We start from the raw sequence: 26,950 nt of genomic DNA on the forward strand, positions 1-26,950 counted from the left end.
AAATAGAAAAGATGAGTGACACAAGCGATAATGCCCGTGAGATAAATCTGCAGTGGCTGCTGGCACGTCCCCATGTCCCACGTGGGAAAATCTGAAACATCCTTCTCACCACTCAGAGTCATCCTCGGCCCACACCACCCCTCCCCCTGTTAAATGCAGGAGCACGGGTAGGGCCCGGCCTTTGCTCTCTCTGTGTCATCACAGTGAGACAGGATGGAAGGGGGCAGAGCACAGCCATTCAAGGAAGGCCACAACAATTAACATCAAAATGGTGAAGGATTCAACCCCCAATAGGCCTTGAGGCTCAAGATGAAGAATTATAACTTCTAGCAGAGCTTGAGCTTCATTATACACCCATTGTAATAGTAACATGGTGAATAACATGCCCCAAGGCACCCTGGCCATCCCAAGGCTAGCCAAAAAAGGTCACAGGGTGGGAAATGGCCAACTCCCTGGGAATCCCAGCCCCTTGCCCTTAGGCTGCTCAGTCTACTTATTAGCATATGGAACAACCAAGCCCAAGAAAACGAGCAACACAGCGCCACCTCGCGGTCACCACTCTCTCTCCCTCTTCAGAGAAGGCCCACACTCTGTCTGTGGAGTGTGTACCTACTTTTAATCTGAGCACCCGAACCCCACAACTCATGGCCTTTCTCTTGCCTTTCAATGTGTCTCTGTGAATAAATCTACCTTTACTCAACAGTGGCTTGCTCTTGAAATCTTTCCTGCATGAAGCCAAGGACCCACGTCTGGTGGGGCACATTCCAGGGGCTCAACCAAAGCCTGGGACACAGCCCTTCTCATGCCCCACATCTGTTTTCTTGTATCAAAAGGACTGGGATATGAAGGGAGTTCTGAGGCCCCAGCTAAGGGACAGAAGCAGCCCCCAGGGCTCAAAATGGCGGGCAGCCCCTCCCCCAGCAGGGGCCCTGAGGTCGGCCCTGTTCTCTGTGGTTTGTTAGCCAGACAACGTTCTCCTAGGCCTGTCCCCACAAAACCCTTCTCTCCAAAATACAAGCACATCATGTCACAGTCCTCTTATTCAACCAGGAAGTTTTCAGCGCACTTTTTCCTTCCCTAGTAAAGAATCTATCTGTCCTCCCTCCCATCCCACCACTTCTTTCTTTGTGAGAACTCTGTACTCCTCACATACCATCCTGAACGCAGCTGCCTTGCTAGCTGGGACCGAGATGCTTCAGTCTCACACAGCCTGCGTCCTTTCACTTTCCCCTTTCTACCTTAAAAAGCCTTTCCTGAGTCTCCCACCCCTCTGATTCTGAACTTCACAAAGTGCTGAGGTTGCAGTCACTGTGTGCATACCTCCCAGGTTTTGGCTAGTTTTCCTTCGCAAGATCTTCACTAAGGAGCTGCATCAAGAAGTTTAAAGAGGCTATTCTTACATCTGAGCTGAGGAGCCTGCATAAAATTTAAATGGCTTTGAAGAGAGAGTTAACCAGGGACAGAGAGGCCGCAGGTCCTAGTCAACAGTGTCATGAGGCAAAATGTTCTTCAAAGGCTCAGAGTGGCTTCTGAACATGGAGTCGGCAGGGAGGAGATGCCAGGCAGTGAGTGGGGTGAGTGACACTGGGTACGCTTCCCCAGCTGGGGAAGAATTGGATTTTGTTCTAGTTTTCCAAACAATTTCTGACTACCTTTTTCTCTTATTGTCACATACCATTTCCTACGAATTAAGAAAAATCAATGTCAGTCATTTGCGCCACTTGGTAGAAGCTACACGATGCCATTCACAGGGCTGGGATATAACAGCCACACCAGTCTAGGTTGAAAGACCAGTGGGGGTATTTCCAAGGTAATCACGGGCATGCAACAAACTCCCCAGGTTCAATTACCTCATCTCAAATGTGAGGCCAATAAAACTACCAAGCAAAGTGCGTGATGATTATGGCCGACATCTGTTTACTAGGTAAGTGCCCGTAAGAGCTGCCGCTGAATGGGGAATGAGTATGATCAACGAGGCCAAGTCAACCTGGTCACACGTGCCCTGCCTTCCTGTGTTGGTGCAGGACCGGAGTTTGTTTAGCTGAGATGAACGCCCCCAGAGCAGCCCCGAAGGGAAAGCTCCCAGCTCTGCGTGGCGAGGCGTGTTCCTTTCCTTCTCAGAGCTGATCACAATTTGCAGTCGTCTGTTTTTACATTTATCCCCTTAGTACCTGCCTCCCCTCCGGAGTTTTGCTTAAGCAGCACAGGTCCAGGTTTGTGTTGCTGCCTACTGGATATTCTGGGCTGGGGGACAGGCGACCCCACGTCTGGCTCTGGGGCTGAACGGAGAGGGCAGAAGGCCCAGGGGCCCATGCTGAACCGAGGCCCCAGCACCCAAAATTATGGTCTGACTTTGGGCAAATTACACAGTCTTCTTTACCCTGAGATTCCTCATCTGTCCATGAAAATAACTGCCCATGGCATATAGAGTTTCAAGGATTAAAGGAAATCACCAAATTCACAACCTATTCAAGGGGCTACCAGTGCATCCTCAACAGGCACATGCTACCTTTACGGCTGTGACACACGCTAAGCGGGGCGGACAGACACAGTGAACACTGCTAAGTGCCTGTTTGTTAAGTGTTTCATGAGTGTTATAATACTGTTTACAACTTACAACAAACCCAGGAAGAAACGAATATTATAATGCACATTTCACAGATTCACCAACAGATTAAGGGAGGTTACACTCTAGAGTCCAAGGCCCTTTGGTGAGGAAATGGCGATTTAAACCTGTATCTGAGCCCAGGCCTGGACTACATCTCTCTCCAATCCACCTGTCCAATACACAAGTTTGCACAGGCCAGCTCTTAAATGCAATGTGTGCCACCGTTTGTCAATGTTTGTTAATTACCATAAACTGCTCTCAGAAACCGCTACAGAAAAGACAGGTGGACCCACATCCCTGCCAACAAAGTAGAGGAATTCTGCCTTGCCTTCTCCTGTAATGTGCAGAAACCCTTCCCTACACCACCAAATTCAAATGTATGCTTCATCCGTGTTTATGTTTGCCCACGGAATATTAAAGTAGAAGGTACCTGCAGTAATTCTATCTCGGTTCCTTTCCAAGTTTCCAGATTATCCACAATCAGTCTGTGAATGAAAATACTACAATGTGAATGAAAATACTGCAACCATGTCAGTAAACAAACAATGCTGAAACCAAGTCATCAGCGGCTGCCGCCATCCCCCAGTGAGGACAGGCCTGAAGACCAGCCTCTACAGCCACTCACAACAGTGCCCTCTGAACAGAATGAGAATAAGAAAAGACAGGATACTTGCCTTACATAGCTACGTGCTTGTCTAAAGAATGAATCCAGTGAGCCCAAATGATACATAGAAAATCACTAAACTCTTTAACTTGACATACCTGGCTTTCTTTAGATAACAAACAATGTTTTATTGTTCCAACTACCTGGTCTTTGTGGTAAAGCTCCTATATATCCTAGCTCCTCCCCAACCTCTTCGGAGCAGTCCCTCAGAGCGATCTGAGAGGCTGTCATCCCGGCTCGAGTCCTCCCGCCAAATAAACATAACTCTTAACTTTCAGGCTGCACATGTATTTCAGTCAACAGTTTTGGACACCATGAAGGGACCCAGAGCAGACTTTCTCCACCTGAACTCTCCGAGTATCCGGAGCCTTGGTACCAGCAGTGGCCCTTTGTGCCCATCCACCTCCTCGGGGAGTCCAGATGAATTTGGGTGAGTCTATCTTGGTTCTCGGATCTCCCATATTGGGTGATAATCCTGAGTTTTATTTGGCGGTGTATCCAGGTACCTGGCCCTCCAGTTGAAAGATACTGGGGGGGAATAACCCACCCAGTGGAGACATACTGGGTGGGGCCTGGTTGAAAGATAACGGGAAACACCCATCTTTAGGAGACGTCCAAGGTGGGGCTGGTTGAAAGATACCAGGAAAATACCCAGTGGAGACATCCAGAGTGGGTCCATGTTGAAAGACACTGGGGTCAGGACTGAGTGGTTAGGTAAGAGGCTGGTCTAATGTTTTCCTCAATTTGGTTACCTCCATTGAATTTTTCAGAATAAAAGTAAAACTCTTATGAGGAATCTTTCAACTCCAAAAATAGGACCCTCTTCCTGGCTGGTAACAGCTTTCTCGGATGACTGAGAGACTTGCAGGAGTGGTATAGGCAAAGACTTCATGCCATAGAGTTGTCCCTGCGGGAAAACCTACTAGCAATTTTATTCTGACAACCCTACCGTAGAATGGGGAATAGAACTTTCAAAAAAAAAAAAAAAAAAAAAGAAAGAAAGAAAGGAAGAAAGAAAAGGAAAAAAAAGAAAAAGAAATGACAGATTGCTAGCCTCCAACTAATACCCCAGCCAGGTTTATATACATACAAATCTTACAAATTTAATTGGGAATTAAAATAAAATCTCACTCTTAAAGTAACTAACCAGGCCTGATAAAAACATTTTTTGGAATTCTGGACTTATAAAAACCAAAACCCTTTTAGGGGGAACTTGGATTTCTCTTCCTGTGTCCTTGAAATATAAACGTTTTATCTTACTCTGGGTGTTTTATGTGTGTGTATGTATGTATATATGTATTTCCTTTTGGTTTTTAATGGAAAATTTGGACTCTGCCATGCAAAAGGTACAAGTATTTTGTACATATGGTGGCCACACAAATAAATTGGGATTCTCAACAATCCTTTGTACCAATTTTCAGGCATTTTGCCATCTTAAACTTTGTTGCATCAGTCTGGACCATGAATTGCTTTACCTTTTGGAGAGTAAACTTTTGAATTTTATTTAGGCAGCACCCCTACTCTCATTTGGAAAAGCCTCTTCATCTTATTCGTTTAAAATCACTATATGTATATAAATTGATGGCCATATGATGGATCCCTTAATTTGGAAAAACTTTTAAATTGGTGAAAGTTGAAAGAGCTCTCATTATAAACAGCCATTTTATTGGTACCTATTAAAATCAAGTTTAAAGGTAGAAAATATATCTAATGGTTAATCTAAGAACTTATTTTAAAAAAACTGGTTTAAAAAGCTACATTTATGTTTTTCCTTTCCCATTAATGGTTTTAGAGATGTTAATAAAATCTTAGAATAATTAATGTTAATTAGGTTGAGTAACTGGAAAAAAGAATGTAAAAATATCGAAAGATTTTTTTCTTAACAGAAAAAAAAAAAGATAAGGGGCTTATCCAAAATGGGTAAATTTTTTTGATGCTTATTTTGAATGAGATAAATAAAATGGACATTTTTGGATTTAGAGACAAGGTTTTGATACTACACTACGTAAAGTTAAAAAAAAAAATGGCCAAAGGGATCACCTACTGCCCCCCAAAATTAAAGTTCAAACAAGTCCGTTTTATTTGCCCCAGTTTAAAATGTATGTATTTATAGGGTTAGATACATATAATATATGTAGACTGTGATATTTGATCAATGACTGGGGCAACAGACCAATTAATCAAATTAAAAGTTCAGAAGGGCCTAAGTTCTTTGGCTCAAACTTGGGGATCCCAGAGTCTTTTCTATAAAATTAGATACAGTGAAAAAAAAAAAAAGAAAGAAAAGAAAAGAAGAAAAAGGCTTCTGGCATTCCTTCTAGAAATAAAAATTATTGATTAAACCTAATAAATATTAAAATTAAAAGTATAAGAGTTAATAAAATTGAGATAAAAGTTTGTAAAATTGGTATGTTTAAATGGGCTTTATATAAACTTTTTGCTTAATTATGTTGTGGGATAGATATGTTTCAATGGAAAAACGCTTCCCCTTCTTGGTATTACAAGGCTGGGCACATTTCTGTCCCTCAGAAAATATTAATTGAACAAAATAAAGGAAACCAATAGAGTTACATGAGCCGCCCAATATAATGTAAAACTAAAAACTAATATTCAGTGGCTAATAGAAAAATATAATAAGAGGTTTACCCTGGGTTTAACTTATAACTCAAGGAAAAGAGACCTTACTAAATGCCTTATGCAAGCTTTGGAAGACAAGATAAATCGAACCTTAAAGTTTTAAAACATGGAATTCTTTGTTTACAGCTCTTCTCACTGATACAAAAAAGCCAAATAAGGAGATACAATTGGGTCTGGGTGACAGAGCAGTTCTCTGGGGAACTGGAAGTGTCTGTCATTGTCTTGCAGATCAGAAATGTATATACAGCAAACAGTGACCTAGGACTGAGCCTAATTAGCTCAATGAGATAAAACTTAAGGCCAAAGAAATTTTTGGCATTTTAGAACTCAGAACTCTGATGGGTCCGTCAGACTTTGTCAAGAAATCTTAAATGTCTTTTTCATAAATAGTAAGCCTTAGTGATTTGAGCAAGCAAATTCAGCTTACTCCAACTATTATTATACGTATCTTATAAGTAAGTTTTAAAGTGAAGCTATGAGGTCTCTAGCTTTGGTCTGTTTATAAGCCTGAGTATACATTATAGATGTGAGATATTTCTACTGCTAAAAAACAAACAAACAAACAAACAAAAACAAAGTCAAAGAGCTCTGCTTAATTGACGTAAAAAGTAATAGCTTACAAATTAAGTATTTTTAAAATAAAAACTGACTAAGTTGACCTTCAGGTTCACGTGAACTGGAAAATATTCAATATTAAGATAACACTTGGTATTGTTTAGTTTAAGTATGTTCTAATTAATATAGACATCTTTAAAGTCATCAATATTAAGTATAATACATTTACTGTACCTAGGTTTAATGAAAGTCAAATAAGATCCTGTTATATCTGTTACAGATTTGTCAAAAAAAATAATAGTAATGTGGTGTGATAAAATTTGAAGTAAATTAAATGCAAATGAGATGAGAGTTTTGGGTAAATTTTTTAGAATATATATTTAAAATGTATGCTTAAGATAATCTCTAAATGTTTGGTATCTAAATTCTAGAGTTGTGCTAAATTAAGTTAAATGATAGGATTTTATTTAATAGCTATACCATTTTCAGATAAAATAAGATTGAAATATGAATTACTTAACATATGACTTCCTCTTACAGAGAAACTAAAGGTGTTTAGAAATATTAATAAATGCTTGGTGCCACTCTGAAATAGTCTCTATTATTAAGGGAAAGATCTCAGTATCCTAGGAAGGTAAGATAAATGTGTAAAGGAAGATATAAGGAATGGAATTATATTTTGTTAATGAAAAATAGTGACTTTGTCCTGAATCTGGTTACTTCTGAATGGAAGAAAAAATAAGGGACACACTAATACGAGTATAGAAAGCTGTGGAAGGCTTCTGGAAGAGGAACCCTGAGGAAAGAGTTTTGTACGTGGTCAGAATTGGCTAAGTTTAGAATCAATTTGGGCAAAGTAAATGAATCTTAGAAGTAAGCTGGTACAAGACTAGATTTGGTTTTCTCTCTGTTAAGGGGACAAAATTTTCTTAAAATATTAATCCACCTTCAGTAACAAATTGTAAATTTCTTATGCGACTTAAGTGATCTGTTGTGCCTTTACCTTTGAAATATTTTCTTGTTAATGAGTAAGTACTACTTTACAGTGATCTGTAAGTTTATCTGACCAAGTGTTTTGAAAACTTTTAACAAGCTCCCCAAATATCAATTTCTCATTAAAATTATTTTAGTCTCCAGTTAACTATGGGATGCTACAAAGGGTCCCTGAAACATCTCAAAGAGAGATTTTAAAGTAGTAAGTTTCATTTGGCATGTTAGCTAACATGGGAAGTATTGTCAAATGAATAATAAATCTTCCTAGTTTATATTGTATGAGAAAATATTATTAATATAGTTATTCTAGAAATTATATGGACTCCCTAACATTCTGGTATATCTGAAATGTTACCAGTCATAATTCTGGTTATTGTGACCAGGTTTCTTTATAGATTACAGTGTAATGTTGTTTAACCATGCTGTTAATTCTGTTGTCATTTATAGGCAGGTAATTGTTTTCTTCTGATGATTTTGCAAAATACTCTCTCTTCAAGGAGATTTACTGATTTCTAATAAATTTCAAACTATAGCACTGAAATAAACTGGGTAAGAAATTTTAAAGGTCTAATGAAAACTCTGATTAAAAGAATTAGTTACGTGGGACTGAGTAAACTGATGAATATGGTTACAATTTTTGATTTTGTCTGAAATACTACTGGCTTTTAACCTGTTTACCAGACATAAAGAAACTCTTCTCCTTAAACTAGTTATGATTCACGTCAATTTGATAAATTATACCTATGTAAGCAGACTTAGAACAGTTATCTTTTCTCTCTATCTGATCCCTCAAGAGACTAAAATCTTTAAGGTCCCCAGTGGCTCTATGAGATTAATTAGGAAGATCGTCTCCTAACAGGTATAGGAACCTCAAGGTATTTTAAGGACTTCAAAAAGAAAAGAATTTACCTAAATCTGTTAGGCAGAAATCTATGACAAGCCCTTGACGGGGCTTTCCTGGCCTTAGCAAACCTTATTAACATTCTAGCTTAAAAGTCCTTATTAAAAGTTCCAACACAGCCAATTTAAAAGAGCCTATATGATCAAATAATCAGACTTAACTTGTAAACAAATTCACCTTGATTTGACTATATTTGATAAAAATGAGGGAACTTTAGAGAGAAAAAGATTATATTTTAGTGGATATTAAATTCTCGTTTTGTTAATTGAGGTCTATATTTAGTAAGACACTTCCCAGATCATTCCTTGCTGTCATGTTACATTGCTGCAAAGTTTAATTGAATTATTAAAAGGACACTGTATGTTTCTTTCTGAAGCTTAGTAATATATCCTTGGGTAAAGATCCAATGCCCCATGACATGCGGCCAGGGGATTATACATACTGGAACAGGCATGACTTAAAAAACTGTCTCCAACATGAATGGAAGGACTCTATCAGGTACTCTTAACTAGACCATACACAGCAAAGCTGAAGGAAACTGACTTTCAGATTCATTTCCAATCAGAAACAGCCCCTGCAGTGCACTGGCCTATAGAGCACTGCTCTTAAAACAATGCCCAAATGGAGAAAAAGCTACCAGGCCAGGATGAGAAGACGACGACATATGAGGTAGACAGCTGACCCAAGACACCAGACCAGGCCTGTTTACCAATTACTTTGATAATTTCTCCTACCTTTGATTATGAACTACTCCAATTGTTAAGTTTATGGTAAATTACCTATGTCTAGTACTTCTGTGTTACCTTGGTGGGTTTCCCTACTCCAAGGCTCTAACTAGATAGCCCTCAGAAACGTTATTCTAAAAAGGAAATTATAGTTCTGTTTAGGCCACTGTTGATCTTACAAGGTGGGAGACCTCACCTGGCCAATTAATACCTGCTCGAAGCCTGACCATAAATACGAACTTTCTCGTAAGATCACTCAAACTCAGTCAGAAACACAAGAAAAATTTTAAACCAAAAATATAACTTCTTGACTATTAAATTCTTAATCGTGACTTTATTAACGTTACTAGCTGTATTATTTATATCCTGTCTATTTTATAAGATTGTTTTCTCTTACATTTCCCAAAGTGTAGCTAGGCCTACAACAAGATTGATGATGGCAAATGATATTGAAGAAATACATAAAATTTATAACCCTGCATAAAATAATTATAACAGTGTGATTCTAGGTATGGGAATGTGCAACGAAGGGTAAACATTTCCTGGATCATAACAGACTAGTAAGACAGGCCATCCAGAGACTTTTAGTATCAACAGGGCCTGATAAAAACACCTAACACCTTGAATGGCAGGTCAGAAGTTTCTTCAACCTGAACTAGGAATGAGCCTTCATAGCACCCTGGGACAAAATTGGTCATGAAATGTCTCAAAATATTGGTCGAATTTAGGACCAAGGGGGAGCACCATGAATGAAAATACTACAATGTGAATGAAAATACTGCAACCATGTCAGTAAACAAAGAATGCTGAAACCAAGTCATCAGCAGCTGCCACCATCTCCCAGGGAGGACAGGCCTATAGCTCAGCCTAGGCAGCCACTCAGAATGGTGCCCTCTGAGGGGACTCAGAATAAGAAAGGACAGAATACTGGCCCTAGATAACTAGGTGCTTGTAAAAGGAATGAATTCAATGAGCCAAAATGTTTACTTCCTCCCATACAAAGAAAATCACTAAATTCTTGAACTTGAGATGCCTGGATTTCTTTAGATAACAAGCAATCTTTTATTCTTCCAACTCCCTGGTCTTTGTTGTAAATTTCCTATATAATCCTAGCTCCTCCCCTACTTCTTGGGAGCAGTCCCTCAGACAGATTTGAAGGCTGTCATCCCGCCTCGAGTCCTCCCGCCAAATAAAGCATAACTCTAAACTTTCAGGCTACATATTTCTTTCAGTCGACAAGTCCCAGAATAGACACAACTCATCAATTCTGTAATGGAACACACTGGATCAGGAACCAAAAGCATGTTCTAGTCCAGAAAAACTACGGGACCCTCTTTCTTCCTGTCATTATACAATCCCACCAGAACTCATTAATTTGCTGTCTGCTCATCTGGCAACCAAACTCAGAGAAGAGTCAACTCAGCAGAGTGCCGTGCTGGGGAGAACACCCCGCAGCAGCATGGCGGGCTGCCTGCCCTCCCGCACGCTCTGCTGACCCCTAGTGTCCTCCGTGGAGACCAGACCAACAGAGCTGTTCCCAACAGCTGCAAAGTCCCACACGTTAAATAAAAGCGTTTTATTTTATACGATATGTTACGTATATAACCATCTCTGAAGACAGCTTTGCAAGAAGCCCAAATCTTCAACATTAATCTGCAAAGGCAAATGCTGCCCCCAAGGGAAAACAAGTCTTAAAACGATGCTAAGGCCTCCAAAGTCCTCTCCAGGGCCATCAATCAAACTGCCTGCAGGCCTGCAGCTGCAGGCGGCTACATGTCTGTTTTTAAAGCAACCCCTTCCTGCCGTCAGGTGCTACAATGTCCCTCTAAGCCCTCCCATCTGAGGGTAAGAGCAGCCAATGCAGAACCTTGCAGGGAAGCACTGACAAGACTGGACACAGAGGATCAGAGCTAAACTAAGCCTTCTGATGACACGAGCTTGTCACTGTGTCATTTTACAGATGAAGATATATAGAGAGAGGTGGGGTGATCTTGCTCAAAGTCACACAGCTAATAAGTGGCAAAGTCTGTAACCCAGCTACACCCTCCGGTGTGACGCCCCCGCTGGGACGCCCACAGGGTTCTCTCGTGCCTGCCGGACCAGTCCTTTACTGTCACTCATAAAACACCACAGGGTCTGACCCTAGTCTGCCTTTTCAGCCTCTTCTCCCTCTAGTTTCTCAGGAACAAGGCTGCTCGGGCCACTGTGTGACTTCCGGCTCCCCAAATCCTCCGTGCTCAGGGTGGTCTTGCCTGTGCATCCAGCACCCTGCTCAGAGGCTCTTCCTCCCCTGCAGGAGGACGTTTCCACTCTCCGCAGGGACACCCCCTCAGGGAAGCCCTCTTTTCGCCCTCAGCATGGCAGGTGTCCCAGGCCACATCCCGAGCTGCCCCATTACGACTGCGGGTGCCCAGGTTTGCTAGTCAGACCAGCAGCCTCAGAGCCAGGGTTTATGCCCGGGTCACCCTGCAAACCTACTGCCCACCTCACAGCCCCCAGCCAGCAGGTCACCTGGAAGTCACAGCAAGTGCCCCACCCAATCCCGAAGTCTCTTCATTTGCCAGCACCGCAGATGACTGGTCTCCAACCTTTGGTCAGTTTTGCATAAAACAGCAGCTTCCACTGTGAAGCAGGGGTTTTCTCTTCTGCTCCCCATCCTTACTGGAAACGTCAAGGGAAACCAAAAGGCCTTTTCTCAACCCTTTTCTGATGACACCCTCCCACCCACAATATTCACATTCTCAAGAGCTTTGGGTCCACGTGGTTTTCTTTCCCATACGCTAAGTGGCTCAAAACACTGCGGGATCCTTTCTCTTTTGAGAGTATTTGTTTGTACTGAGTTTATCGGCTTTAATCACTTTTTGTGTCTCTCTTCACTGTCCCTAGCAGTTGCCACTTCTTACTCCCTTCAGCAGCCTCCCTCCCAACATCTAGTCTAGGAAATCAGCTGTGATGAGGGGCCCGGGGGCAGTCACAGAAGATGGAACTAAGGCACAGAGAGGTGACATAATTTGCCTGAGAAGATCAGCTTCAAGCCCCAACACTGTGTGTCACGTCCCTCTGTTTAACTCTTATGCTAAACTAGTTAACTTTTTATAGATTATGGTTATAAACAGATGAGGTATCAAAATACATACAAGGACACACATCAACTCTATGATGTTCATTAACTCCACTATTTTGTTTCTATTTATTTTATTTCTGTTAAAAAAAATTAGGAACCTCTGCAGTCAATATAGCAAAATGTTAATGGGTTTTAAATCCAGAATGTAGAGGCGTAAGTGTATCATTAATCATAATTATTTGTATGCTCACAAAATGATTTGACAGTCTCTCTCCCCTCCCGCTACTCGCTACTGGCTCTCACCTGAGCTCCCAGACCACACATCGAACAGCCTTTCACTTTACCCACAGCTGAACTCATCAGTTTTCCCCCAGAGCTCCCTCTGCAGCTTTCCCTCCTCAGAGCACAGCAGGACCATCACTTACCTCATTAATCCACCCAGAAACCTGGGCCTTACTCCATCCTACCTTCACAGACATCATTCATCCTTTCCTTTTTACCATCTAAACATGCCTAAAGTCTGTTCGTTTTTTCCCAGTGACTGTCCCACTGACTGTCCCACCGCTCAGGTGGAAGCCACCAACACTGCACACCTGGACTCACGAGTCTCCCAAGTGGCCCCACAGCCGCTCTTCCATACTAGACACAAATGGGATATTGTCACTCCCGTGCTTTTATGACTCTTTTCAAACCTACTGTTCTTAGAAGAAACTCCATGTTTTTCACCTGGTGAAGGTGTTTGCCATGAAACTTTGAGCTCAGGAACGGCAGGACCCCCCTCCTTCTTGGCCCTCCCCTTTCCCCAAGGCCCAGCCCTCTCCCCCTCAGCCCCGCCCTCTGGCACAGCGCTGGCTCAGGAGGACCTGCTGAGCTACACCAGCCTGTATTCTAACCCTGGTCTTGAGTTCTTAGCAAACTGCTTCACTTATCCATACAAATCCAAGGTAGATAAGAAAGATTTTAGATGTTGAGCTAGACTATTGATTTGGGGATTCTGCACTAGCAACCTGCAAGTACATGTTCTAATGATTCTGTCTTCTTAAAACCACACCCAGATTTTAGTAGTATTTGTGGAATGTCTTCGGAGTAAAAGGGACTGTACTTTAACAGACTATATGTTTTATAACATGAACAACCCGGACAGGGTCACAAGTGGAATCGCCTCACAAGTGACAGAAGACAGGTGAGAGGCACAAAGCAACAGGTCTCAAAGATGGTAAGAGCAAAGCTGTTTCGCCAAACCCCCAAAAATTCCTGAAAGAACCAAAAATTCTGAATTTTGAAAGTAAAAGGCTATCATATATAGAAATAAAATAAATGATCCTCTTCATCAGTGTTTCAAGATCTGACTCCAGATATTTTAGCAGGCCATACTGAATCCTAGCACAGAAAAATCAGATGGACTAGTGGTGAGTAAGTTCCAGGAAAACGGCAGTAATTCCTCCACTTGTGTAAAGACATACACTCACCTGCCGAAGGTGAATGTAGAACGCATTCTGGAGAAATTCGGAAGCTTCCAGGGTCCGCTTCTGAATGGCAAGGACACGGACAGCTTGGGGGCATGCTTCTAACTCAGTCACCGGCATTCTTACACTGCAGGGGGTAAAGGAGGCCCTCAGTCGAGAGCAGAGATATTCCTGTAGTGTCTCCCAGGCCGCGCCTCGGGGACTCAGTGCCCTGCAGCAACCCGGCCCCAGGCGAGGACACGCAGCGTGGCCCACCCAAGCATGAGGTGCACTGTGCTTGAGAAAGCCCATCCCCAGTGGGGGCAAGAGGTGCTGGTGGGGTTGAGTGAACCTATAAATGCCCACAGAAATATGCCTGCATTCATTCAAGTGATACAAGCAACAGTAGCAGGCTATTTAACAAAATTTCAATTTTCAGTGGAAATTTTGCCATTCCTTTCCACTTGTCCCCTGCACTCTGAGACAGGCTTAGGCTCTCTCACACCTGCAACTCTGAAGCAATAGTTGTGAAGTAATTTTACTTTGCTGCAAGTGTCCTCACTCCCCGTGTCACTGTGTCTGTCCTCTCTTAACACAGTCGGATATCTTCCTGGATCTCTACCTGAGTTCCTTTCTCCTCCTCCTCAGATCCTGAGATAAAGGACAAGTGAAGACACATGACCAGAAAAGGCACTGTGGACTTGACCGAAATCCACAGTGACTCCCTAGGTGAGTGCTGCCCACCCCTTACCTTCGATTCTCAAGGTTCTGCCCAGGGTGACATCCAGCCCAGAGAGGTGGCCCAATTAAAAGCTATGTGGCTTGGGCACGGGGACAGGTGCAGGAGCTGGTTCTGGGGCCAGGCCCCTCCCCACCTCTGCTCCCCTCTCCCCGAAGCCCCGCTGCCAAGCACTCAGGCTCCGTGATCTGATGTCCTTCTCTTCTACTCTACTCGAAACCCTCTTCCTTTTCCTTTTTTTCCCTAATTATCCCCAGCTGGAGTGATTTTTCAATCGCAGTATCTAAAAAATTTCCTGCCGCCGAAAATGAGTTCTCCAGATATCAATGCCCATATGCTGGCTCCTGAGGAGAGCCGCTGGCTAGGGGGACCCTCACCAACACTCACGGGGCATCAGACATGTTCCAGGGTCGGCCACCCCCAACAAGAGTTTGCTGTGACCCCTATGCCCGCACAGCATCCCTGCTCACAAAAATATAGTTGGCCCACTTATCGGTTATTAAGAAGCAAAAATACAAAATTGCTCATGTTTCTTACTAAAATTATCTATGAAGTGGAAAAGGGAATTGTAATAGAAAAGAACAATTTTGACCCCATGTTAGGTCTGTTCCTTTGGCTTTAACCCTGTGCCCTGTTTTCTAGGCTCAGACTTGCTATCTCTGCACCATTTGTAAAAGAAAGTTGCCTTTAGACTGAAATATCCAGGACAGCCTCTTCTCCTGTCCGTGATCTTGAAGGATGCTAACTAATCTGCACTTATGTAGAGATGGCAAGTTGCAAAATAGAGAATAACTTTGTTTTGTTTTTGGAGGTTTTACAGGGGCAACATGATTTGATCCACATGGACAGCTGCAAGAACAGCGGATTCAAAGGACAAGCAATTCATACAACAAGAAGTTTCCAACAACCAACTGCAGCCCCGCCCCTTTTTAGTATAAAAGGAGACTCAATTCTGACTTGGGGAAGATGGTTCTCCAGGACATCAGTCTGCCATCTTCTGGGTCTGCCAGCTTTGCAAATAAAGTCACTATTCCTTGCTCCAAAACCTCATCTCCCAGTTTATTGGCCTGTCATTTGGTGAGCAGAATGAGTTTGGACTCGGTAACAAAATGATTGCATTGGAGGTAGTATGTCTCCACTCTTTCCTCGTTTCCAATATGTAACATGCACATTATTTATGATCTAGTGCAAATAATTCATCAAAGACAACCACAAAAAGAAACTATACTCACCCAGCTATCAACACTGAAGTCAAAACCTGTCAATTTTATATGCTGTTTAAGAACACAACCGAAAAACCTAACATAGGGAGTCGATTCCACGGAAATAAAATTATTTCTACTCCTTCAAAACTTTTTCTTTTCTTTTCTATTTTATTTTGTTTTGCTTATTGAAAAGAAAATAAAAGTCAAATCATTTTATTTCACGTATTTTTGTTATAGCTACATACTTTAAATACTACAAAAAGACTTAAATTGCAATAAAAAATTGTTCATATATTAGTATAAGATATATACACAATCAATGGGGATTAGGAAAGGAATGGACATTTACTAAAAATCCACTGCAATCCAGTCTTTTACAAGCATATCCTGCAATATAAGCTCTATTATCCAGGGAGCCTCACCCACATTCTCACTACTGAGTCCCTTAGTAATCAACCACTAAGTCACCAGCATAGAACCATGTGATCAGTATTTTAGGAATAAATGAGGGAATTAGCTCATTCAATTCTAAAACAAAAACCCTAAAATAAATATTGAACTTATTTACAGATAAAGAAAATTTGTCCCCCAAAAAGTAAAATTTCTTCCTCAAGGTCACAAAGCTAATAACTGGTAAAGGCAAGATTTGAACTCATCTGCCTGATTCTAAAAACTAAGCTGGAAATCCCATTCGACTGGGGAGTGTCCAGCTGCACAGCCTATCAAACTATCTTTGTTCAGAGCTGGCCTTAGACAGCCTGAGACAGCACCCCATTCCTGTGGAACTCGAGGGCAAATGATAACAATAAGGATTTTATATCCAGCAGTTTCTTAGGTTTCATGTATATAAAGTGTCAGCAGGTCAGCAGAAAATCTCTGGGAACCATGAGTGGGTCCAGACCTTTTTGCTGATTAGAAACTCAATCTATCAGGATAGAGTGACCTTCCCATGAGAGGCCACATGGACATAAACTAAAGGCAGCTGAACAATGGAAACTAGCAAGATCCCGGAACTCAAGCAAGGATCCCTGCCATCCCCCACCCAGTTGCCTCTTCATCCGCGTGGACATGAAGACAGAAGACCCGGGTTCTTGTCCAAGTTACACTATCATGGATTCTCACCCATAAAAAGTTACGACTCTATGCTGTCGTAAGTCCTTTCCAACTCAAATATGATGACACCAATATCTCAGCAGAATATCTATGTCTCCACTTCCCCCCTTCTAATAGGAGACTATTTCTATAGACACAAAGCAGAAATCCAATTTAAAAAACCATGCAAGAAGCCAGGCGATTTCTGCTTAAGAGACTTTGCTCTCACGCTCAGTGAATGAAAACTCAGAAAAAGTGGTCCTTCTCCCTCAGCAAATGGGAGGTAGCCTGATTGTGTGTGTGTGTGTAAATCAAATATAATCATGTCTGGGACGTGTACAGATTATTTTTAATTTCACTGTAATTTCATGGGGATGAGCCAACATTTAAAGTAATTTGAATGTAGTGTTCTGAGACAGACTCAGTCTCTTTTGGTGGAGGAGGTGAAAGGGGAGAGTAAAGGAGGAAAGAGGTAAATGAAGCAAAGAAGTAAGAATACTGCTAGGGAAAGGCAAGACGTTAATTTTGTTCCTCATTGCATCACATACAAATTAGGGACTGGCTTTCCCCCGATGTCTTATCGAGCACTGAGTTGCAGAAGAAGAGGTGACAGCCCATTTCTCACTGAGATTGTGACTGTACGTGGCATCTTATAGACACAAATCATTTACCCTGATCAAACACTCTAGCAGCAGGCTGTAATTCTCCTGTTTTGAGAGACAAGAAAACAGGAGTTCAAAGCGGGTAGATAACTTGACAAAAGTCAGAGGACCAGTAAACAAGAGAGGATGAATTCAAACTCAGATCTGAATGCAGAGTCTCATCTTCCCACTCCCAGGACTGGAAAATCCTTAACACACAGGCTCCCCAGCTCCCCTGCAGTGTTCCTGGTGCCAAGCATTTCCCATGGTAATGGTCTCCAGTTCTCACAGACACAGCGCTCTGTGCAGCCAATGACCTTGATCAGACCTTGATCATCTACCCACCACGCCCACCAGGCTTCACCATACAGGCAGGAAAGCTGGCTTTCAAGTGCATACAAAGCCACCCTTGGTCTAACCTGGGCTCTTCTGCAGCTTCTCCAGCCTAAAGGCAGCCATGAAAGTGCTCACTGTTTGTACGTGAGCCACACTACCTCTCTCCATCTGTCTCCCCACCTATACTACTTAGCTATGAACATTTTGAGAATCTTGGAAACAAATTTTGAAAAACAGAAAAGAAAGGATTCTGGAACAAGTACTTAATACTTACAATTTTAAATGACAAGTTACAAAGTGAGTATTGACAAACAGAATCTTCCTTTCTAAATGTCAGTTTTAAGCATTTAAAAATATAATAGCAAAAAATTCTCACTTACAAAATTAACAAAAACATAAACAATAATCTGGAATAAATTCAAAAATAATGCCCATATTCTAAATGGAGAAACTTCAGGACTGTACTGAGGGTTAAAGTAAGAGGTATGAATGTAGAGACATAAACATATTGCATGGAGGAAAGCAGTTTTGTAAAGATGTAAGTTCCCCTAAGAATAATTCAAAACTTACTAAAAAATCCCATGAAAATTCCAATCTGACTTTTTTTAACTTGAACAAAATATTTTGGAATTCTTCAGGAATAATAAAGTCATAATACTTGACAAGAATATTTGGGATGGAAGAAAAGAATCAAAAAAAATCAGACTGCCAGTTATTAAATAAATTTTTACAATATGTAAGATATGGTGCTGGAGTAAGGAAAGGAGATTGACAGAAGGGAACCATGAGCTCAAAAAGAGACTCTAGTGTATGTAAGTATTTTGTACAGGTGGGATTTCAAATCAAAGAGAAATTTATGAATTTGATAATTGTCCTGGGACAGAGAATCACCTGGAAAGAATAAATTCTATTCCTGTCATAATGACCACAAGATAAATTGCAGATAGTGATGTAAATATTAAAAAGTACTAGTAACAGCAAATACAACTCTTTGCTCTTATTAACTCAACTTCTCCTCACTATAACATGTACTATTATAATCTCCATCTTAGAGATTAAACAAACCTACAGAAGAGATTTATTCCATTATAAGAGAGTATTTCTAAGAATAATGTCAAAGATAAAACCCATAAGGAAGACATTTACTATCCTAAGAATAGTTTGAGCCACAACAAAAATCAAAAAACTTCCTGAACAAAATGAAAGGAAAGAAATGACAAGAAAAAGCTCTGTGATACATGTTGATGAATTCACGAAGTTAATTTTCATAACATACAAAAAGCTGTCACAAAGCAACAAGAAGCTCCCTCACTTAAATGTGGGCAAAGGACAAAAGGAATCATTCATTTTAAAAAAGTCAAATGGCTAATGAGTGAAAAATGCTCAAAACCTCACTGGTCATCAAATGCAAACAAAAACAATGAAAAAGCACTTTTGCTTATCATATTGGCAAATATTTTTAAGATATTCTAGCTAGTGTCCATCTGTGGGAGAACAAATCATGAGCGACTTTTTCAGAGGATGATATATCAATGGATTTGTAAGCTCTGAAAAACGTACATACACACTGACTCAACTCCACTTCTAGGAATCGTTTCCTTTAGGAAAAAAAAAATCAGTCCAAGAAGATGTACCCATCAGGGTATTTACAGAACACTGTTTACAAAGGTGGGAAGAAAAACTGAAGTGAAATCATACCCAGCGATAGAGAATTGGTTACATAAGTAATTGTGCATATTTTCATTCCCCAATGGAGAAGGAATTTCTAGTCACTTAAAAGGAGTCTGTGATGAATGTAAATGTCACATCCAGGGACTAAATTTCCAGAAGCCTTAACTAAAGGAATACACATACAAGATCACAGGAATGTCTGTACAAGAAGGATGCAACTCAAACATTCTTTCTGACAGTGGAAAATGGAGAAAAATTAACTGTCCACCATCAAGACAATGATGCGGTAAATCAAGGCGAGCTGCGGGCCCTGAGGGAGCCTGTGTTTCGCCGTGGTCCAGGGCCTTGTCCACAGCACTCTCCCACCAAATGTGTCCGTGGACAAGAGACGACACCCGCACACCAGGAGACCCCTCCAATCTATCTGAAAGGACCGGGTGAGTCTGGAGTGGGAGGACGTCCATGATATACCCCTGAGTGAATAAAGCGAGCTGCAGAAAAACATATAGTATGGTCTCATTTTTAAATAAAGCATATATACACACACCTATACATTGATTTCACATATGTGTATATATATGTATCTCATTGGCATAAAGGTCATGAAATATATATACCAAATTTTCAACAGCTTTTACTCTCAGGAAATAATGGGAAGGGAGTTAGGGGCCTTCCTGTACCACCACAGTTCTCTTTTCAGCATTTCAAGTTAAGTATACTTGGAATTTAAAAGTTTATTTAAGTCCGAAGTAAAATGGACGATGCCTCCATAAGACAGAATGCTACACTGGTCTTTAAAAATCATGCCAGGGGAGATAGAATATTGTAGAAAAACATGTAATAAGCCGAATGGAAAATGGAGGTCTCCAAACAGTAAACAGGGACAGAGTGCTCACTGGTTTTTATGAAAGAGATGATACACACTGACGAAAAGAACAGAAAATAAATGTTAAATTGTTAATTATTATCTCTGAGTAGCGGGACCAGGATAGACTCTTTTGCCCCTTTTTTCAGACATATTATATTAAATGCACATTATTTTTCATCTGAAAAAAGCATTTTTAGACGTGTAGTACCACGCAGTGGGGAATAATACATGAATACTTACAGAAACAAGTAACTAGGAGACACCGCAGCAGCACCACACAATGTAGAACGGGCAATCCTGATTAACACCGCTCAGTTACATAAGGATCCACAAAGTGAGAGCACCTGCTGTAACAGGGCGTGGCCCCCTTCTATTTGTCTGTTGTGTCTTCAGGGCTGAGGCAGTTCTGATCACGGCCAGTGTCAGTTCCGGTGTCTGGATGGATGCTACTGGAGGTGAGGGCACCTGCAAGCAGAAAGGAAGAACAGAAACCATCCTCTGCCTTTTCTGTCTTGTTTCTTTGTTACTTTAAAAGAGAGGCATAAATAAGATAAACTGTGTATCTCCCCTACTGAAATTTCAGTAATGAAACCGTTTTTAAAGGCTTCAGAGCTTATATTCTGTCTATAACTGTCTTTTCAACAAAGCATCATATTTATTAAATGTTAATTGACTCAGTTAATTAACTCCCTGTTGACACATTCAAGTAAAGAACATGAAAGGCCTTACGTAAAAGAACCACACCTGCAGTGACTAGCTCAGCTGTCTTGACGGCAATGCAGTCAGCCCCCGCCATCCCGTGGCCCTGAGCTCCTGATGCTGCTAAGAGAGCACGCTGCCGCCTCAGATGGAGAGATACTGTGAAAGCATTTTTTGAACTCTACAGTACTGACAAAACATAACTGACAAATCCCAGGCTCCTTTGAAGCTGTCATTTTCGGTTTCTGGCCAACCCCAGTCAATGAGCAGAACCACCCCATTCCCGAGTCATGGGACTCACGTGGGATGAAGTTTTGGAGAAATTTCCAGGTACAGAATGTAACCAACTATATGTAGAACTCTGACAAAAGAAAAGATGAAATTCTCTGATGTTGAAGACACTCAAAATATTCTCCTAAGCCTTAGTAGCTGGAAAGGCTGGGCTTCTCCTCAGCCACTTATTTATTTCACAGCCAGTGAGCATCTCCCACAAACCCTGTTTCCCTGTGTCTGCTGGGAGCCTCAGGCACACTGTTGCTGTCGATCTTATAAGTCACAGGGCAGACGCGTGTCTCTCATGCCTGCCACCCTCACACAGGCTCGCCTCCTAGCTTCACTGTCTGAACTTGGCCCCATTTTCTCACCTGTTTATTTGGTATCTGTTCTTCTGTAAGCTGCCTGAAATGCTTTTTGGAACAAGTCAGAAGAATTAGTGGGTAGAGAAATGGACAGTTGGACAGGTGAGAGGTGAGCAGACAGACAGAGAGACTCCAAGAAAAGGGGAACAAAGAAAATTTCCTATGCAGAACCCTCTTCTAGTCAGGGAAGAAAACCGCCACGAAGACGTGTGAAGAGGCAGGTAGCTTAGGGCTGTTTCCTGGATTCCATGAAAAGTCCCACCAAGAGAGAGGGTAGAACTGTAAATAATAAAAGAAAAAAGCATGCATGCTTGAAAAATATATCTACAATATGTACTTTCTAAAGAATAGATTCAAATCAGCAGGGCCCAATTACACAATCCTTGGGTATTTACAGAAGTGAGAATCCCATCTCCAAACCACAAGGCATCCCTTCGGAGCACTGAAAGTCTACACGGGGCTGTTATAAAGCCGTCACCGCAAAAGCTATGCTCTCCTGCACTTACGAGGAACGAGCAGCTGTGCTCGGGCTGCCCACGAGCATCATTTACACCCTACAGCACCTCTACGGGGGAGGGACGCCTAGCGAGCCCCATCTCTGCAGGACAGAAAACAAGCCTGGGAGAGGCTAAGCCGACCTACCAGTTCTCCATCTCACAGGACTGGTCACTCCAGAGCAGGACTCGAACTCGGACCCACGTTTGTAATCACGGTACTACCGTGCTTTGTGTGCTTTTTGTGTGTATAATACATTTGTTTCTGGCATGAAAGTATATTTAATAAATGATCGGTTGTCCTGTCTATCTCATTTGCTCACAATCAATCTTTATAGTGTTGAATTGTACTCTTTTTCCGTGGAGAAAGGAACGGAACGAGCGGGTGTTAGAATGAGGTGGGGCTCCATTCTTTATCTGTTACCTCATCTCATCCAAGTCCCCAACCAGGGAGAAGGAGCAAATGTTGTCTTCATCTTTTAAAGAGAGGGCTCCACTGATGGTGACTTAACTCCAAAACCAAGTCTGGGGAAAGGGCACATTCAGCAACCAGAGCATTATCACCTGTAGGAAGGCAAAAACAGCTCATGGGAGGGCTCAGGGGGTCACCCTGATTTAATTTCAATCGATAAAACAATAATGCATTCTAAAAATACTAGCATGCAATGGATTGGCTCTTTCTTGACATCTAGCAAGTTTCCACATCCCACATGTAAAATTATCGTGAACCAGTGAAAGGAAGTGTCTACAGACAAGAAAAATCAATGCCACAGGTAAACTGAAACCCAGGCTGGAGGAAAGGAAGGGAAAGGGCATAGTAAAGAAGTGGGGAAAGGCTGGGGAAAAAAAATCATCACACGGACTCTCAAGCATCATCCAACAAGCAAATAATCATTCAAGAGAGAGAGAGTTACTGAGGTCCTATTCTGTGCAAGATTGTAGAGCGGGTGAAGCAAGAGCGCAGCGACCATGGTGGCAGCAAGTGGCGGGGCTCAAATACACTTTTAATCCCGGTACCTGGCACATTTGTCCTCAGTATAAAGGCAAAAAAAAAAAGTAAAATAAATCTGTAAACTCAAAGCATTGTTAAAAAAAAAATTAAACAAAACCTAAATACCTGGACAGACAAACCACGCACATTCCTGGATCAGAAGACAGCGCTCTTGGAATGGCAGTGCTCCCCAGAACGATCCGTATATTCAACGTGGTCTCGATCACAATCCCAGTGGGCTCCTCTGCAGAAACTGACTAGCTGCTGCTACAATTCATATGGGAATTCGAGGGTCTCAGTAACCAAAACGTACTTGAAAAAGAAGAACAATGTGAGAGGACTTGTAATTCTCAATTTCAAACCTTACAACTGTATCTCTAGGTGAGATTAGAGGCCATTGTGAAGTTATTACTGTGTTTATCCGTATTTTCTAAATTCTCTACAATGAATTTATATTACTGTTACAATAAGAAAAATAAAATTAAGGTATCTTAAAACATGCACACCGATTCATTCATTGGGAAAAAAATATTTTAACTATAAAGAGGTAAACAAATATCTAGTGAAAAAGGACTACTTAAAAACAAGTGTGTATTTACATTTTTCATAAATTGAAAACTGAAAAGCACAAACACATCAAGTTTCTAGGGAGACCGATGCAACATATTAATAGTTATTTTCAAAAATTCTAATTGAACAATGAAAACTCAAGAAAGGGAAAATCGCGATTGTCAGCCAACTGCAAACACATGGAGAGCAAAGGCCTAGAAATCACAGTTCCTTTAACTCTGATACCAACTCAGTAGAAGAGGAAATTCCTCCCTGTGGGGACAGTGGAATCCCATGCATAAGACAGGATACACAGTACCAACTGCACTAGAATCTGGGGTGATTTTCTTAGAATAATTCTAAAGTTACAACATTGCTGAAAAACTATAAAAACACTGAAAGACAGATTAAAACACACAGTCATATATAATATATAGAAACATATGAAGTCTGCTCCCATGTTGCATAGAAATACAAACATATTTGTTCATTTATGGGCACTGAATATTTTATCCCAGGTAGAATATTTCAACTAAAACAAATAATCAATACTACACACCTCTTGTCAAATCTACTTGATAAGGTACTCTGCTATGTAACCATAATGTGTCTAAGATAGATCTAAAATTAGTGAAAAAGATCTTTGTATGGTTTCTTGAACTCTTCTCAAAATTCCAAGCTTAATTTTAAAATAGATCTGAGCAGTATTTCTATATTAACTTTTCCCTCGTGAAATGAACAGCACAGTCTGTTGTCAAAATTCTGTCCTTACAATGATTCACGAGCACTGTATCCTAAAAAAACTGCTGGACAGCAAGGCACTATCCAGACACTGTGACCAAACAAATGAAACACAAGGAAGACAGTGACCCTATTCTGGAGGGCTTACCGTCTGTGTCAACTCTGGGGTTTTTATTTGATTGGTTTGATTGGGTAGCAAAATAAAATCAATCAAGTACTTTCTTCTTTGAGCATTCTGTAAGTCATGACTCTGTTGTTAGTGTCATGAGAAGGAAAGACTAAAGCAAGACTTCATTAGGTCAATTAGCAACAGCCATCACTGGGGAGTGAGTAATAAAGAAGTTAACTGATAGCAATGCTTCTGCCTACATGAGACCTAAAATAAACCTACACGGATCTCTTTAAGGAAAATGAGGAGATGAGGCCCCAATGAGAAAAACAAAAACTAACAAGAAATCAAAAAAGTAAAGACTTTTTCATTAACGATTCCAGGAAGGAGTGGAGCATGGTGGTGAAGAGCACAGATGCTGGGGACAAACATGAGGGTCTGAACTCCCACAGCACTGGGTAGCTTTGACACTGATAAATCAGTGAAATTTTCTGCATCCCAGTCTCCTATCCATAGACTGGGGACAACAACAGCACCCGTCTCCTAGAACGGTCCTAATAATTAAGTTATTTTATATATAAAAGTTTAAATAAAATACCTCAGATATTAAATATTACCCCAAAAACACAAGGAAAAAGAAAACAGAGATAAATTGGAGTTCATCAAATTTTAAAACTTTGCTTCAAAGGACACCATCCAGAAAGTGAAAAAACAACACACAGCAGAAAATTTTTTCAAATCATTTATCTGATAAGGAATTTGTATCTACCAAAAAACAAAACAAAACAAAACAAAACAAAACAAAACAAAAAGAACCTCCTACAACTCAACAATAAAAAGGCAACTCAATTAAAAAATGAATAGAGGATCTGAAAAATATTTTTCAAGGAAAATATACAAATGACCAATAAGCACAATGAAACGATGTTCAATATCATTAGCTGTAAGGGAAATCAAGTCAAAACCACTAGGAGAAACCGCTTCACACTCACTACAATAGGTTATAATCAAAAAAAGAGTAACAAGCACTAATGAGGACACAGAAGATGCAGAGGTCGCAGCCGTTGCTGGTGAGGATGTAACACAGCCTGGCCACTTTGGGAAAACGCCTGGCAGGTCCTCAGAGAGTTGAACATTTGGGTTCTGAATAACCAGGCAATTTTGCTTCCTGGGCACACACGTAAGAGAACTGAAAACAAATGTTCACATAAAAACTCCTACAGGAATATTCACGGTGCCATTACTCATCACAGCCAAAAAGCAGAAACAACACAAATGTCTATCACGAGATGAATGGGTAAACAGAGGGGCCCAGCCATACAGAGGAATATTATTCAGCAATAGCAAAGCATAGAGTACTGACCCAGGCCACAACGTGGACAAACATTGAAAACGTTACTCAGTGTGAAAGAAGTCAGTCACAATAGATGCTTCCACTTACATGAAGTAACTCGATTTACATGAAATTTCCAGCAGAGGCAAACCCACAGAGAGAGAAAAGTGGTTCCCTGGGGCTGTGGGAGGATGGGGAAGATGGGGATGTCTGCTTATGCATAAGGAGCTTCCTGTTGGGGGGATGAAAATGTTCTAAGATTGAATGGGATGCACAATTCTGGGCATAGAGTAAAAACCACTGTACATTTTAATGGGTGAATTGTTATTAAAACTGTTAAGAACAAAAGCACCTCGGGCCAGTACCTTCCCATAGTAAATGCAAATTGCTAAATTTTATTACAGGAAGAAGAAACTGCCCTCAGCATGAAAGCAGGAGTTCAGCAAATGTGAGTTAACCGAAATTGGACAAGAGCACTTCACTTGAAACAGTTGCTGAGTGTACACAAAATATTGACATGACAAGGAAAATCAGTTTGACATCACGAAGAAGCATTCTGCTTCAAATGCAGATCAAGGATTCGGCAAGCCCAGCTGCTAGAAATGACCAGAGAAGAAACCTGGTTCTTTAAACAAGCACCAGAGCCAACAAGGAAATAGTGGTGAGGAAAGCAGGCGGCCGAAAATCTGGAACAGTTTGTTACAAATAATTTCTCCACTGAAAATTCAAAAATAAAATGAAAGTGATGTAATACTGTGTTGACCTCACGTGAATGGGCTTCCTCCGGTTCTCGACAGTTTTGTAACCCCGAATGAGAGACTCAGGAGAATCAGAATGGCTCCTGGGAGTCCCCAAATGACTGCCCACCAGCACGCTGACCACCATCACATCTGCCAGGTTGGAATTGCAGAGAAGAGACCAACTTCTGAAAGGCACAGGAAATATTGACAAGGGAAAAAAAGGCTGATGTCAGTCTTGGGACAGAGGCCCTGAGAGCAGAGGCCAGAAGGCTGCAGGTGAACTGGAGTGGCCCTGGGGCAGGAAGGGACCACGGGGGAGCAGATCTCAATTCTCTTCTCTCTCTCCCTCGGGTAGGAGAGATAAAGTCTGCTTCCTTCTCACCTGGAACTGTGGGTTCTGGCTGGCAGAAGTCTTACCGACATGGAATGAATGACTCAAGACTGTGGAAAAAGGAAAGAAAGCGAGAGGGAGTAGGGAGCCAACTCCAAGAGCCTCTCAAATGCTCCCATAT

The 26,950-nt window shown here is 41.3% G+C and overlaps 1 protein-coding gene across 13 annotated transcripts in view; it reads right to left on the reverse strand.

Moving 5' to 3' along the window:
* Positions 1 to 26,950, reverse strand: part of LOC141576681 (trafficking protein particle complex subunit 9-like) — a 145,767-nt gene that overhangs the window by 74,754 nt on the left and 44,063 nt on the right. For 9 of the 13 annotated variants that reach the window (XR_012505101.1, XR_012505097.1, XR_012505092.1 and 6 more), the window contains 4 exons: positions 23,093 to 23,278; positions 22,400 to 22,539; positions 20,385 to 20,609; positions 13,617 to 13,740 (listed from right to left, as the gene is read on the reverse strand). The gene's annotated coding sequence lies outside the window, so the exon portion shown is untranslated. Of the gene's footprint in view, positions 1 to 13,616; positions 13,741 to 20,384; positions 20,610 to 21,144; positions 21,205 to 22,399; positions 22,540 to 23,092; positions 23,279 to 26,950 lie in introns of all 13 variants that reach the window. The other 4 variants (XR_012505091.1, XR_012505096.1, XR_012505095.1 and 1 more) reach the window with 4 other exon arrangements.

Source organism: Camelus bactrianus, unplaced genomic scaffold (assembly GCF_048773025.1).
Source record: "Camelus bactrianus isolate YW-2024 breed Bactrian camel unplaced genomic scaffold, ASM4877302v1 HiC_scaffold_157, whole genome shotgun sequence".
NCBI classification, from domain to species: domain Eukaryota; kingdom Metazoa; phylum Chordata; class Mammalia; order Artiodactyla; family Camelidae; genus Camelus; species Camelus bactrianus.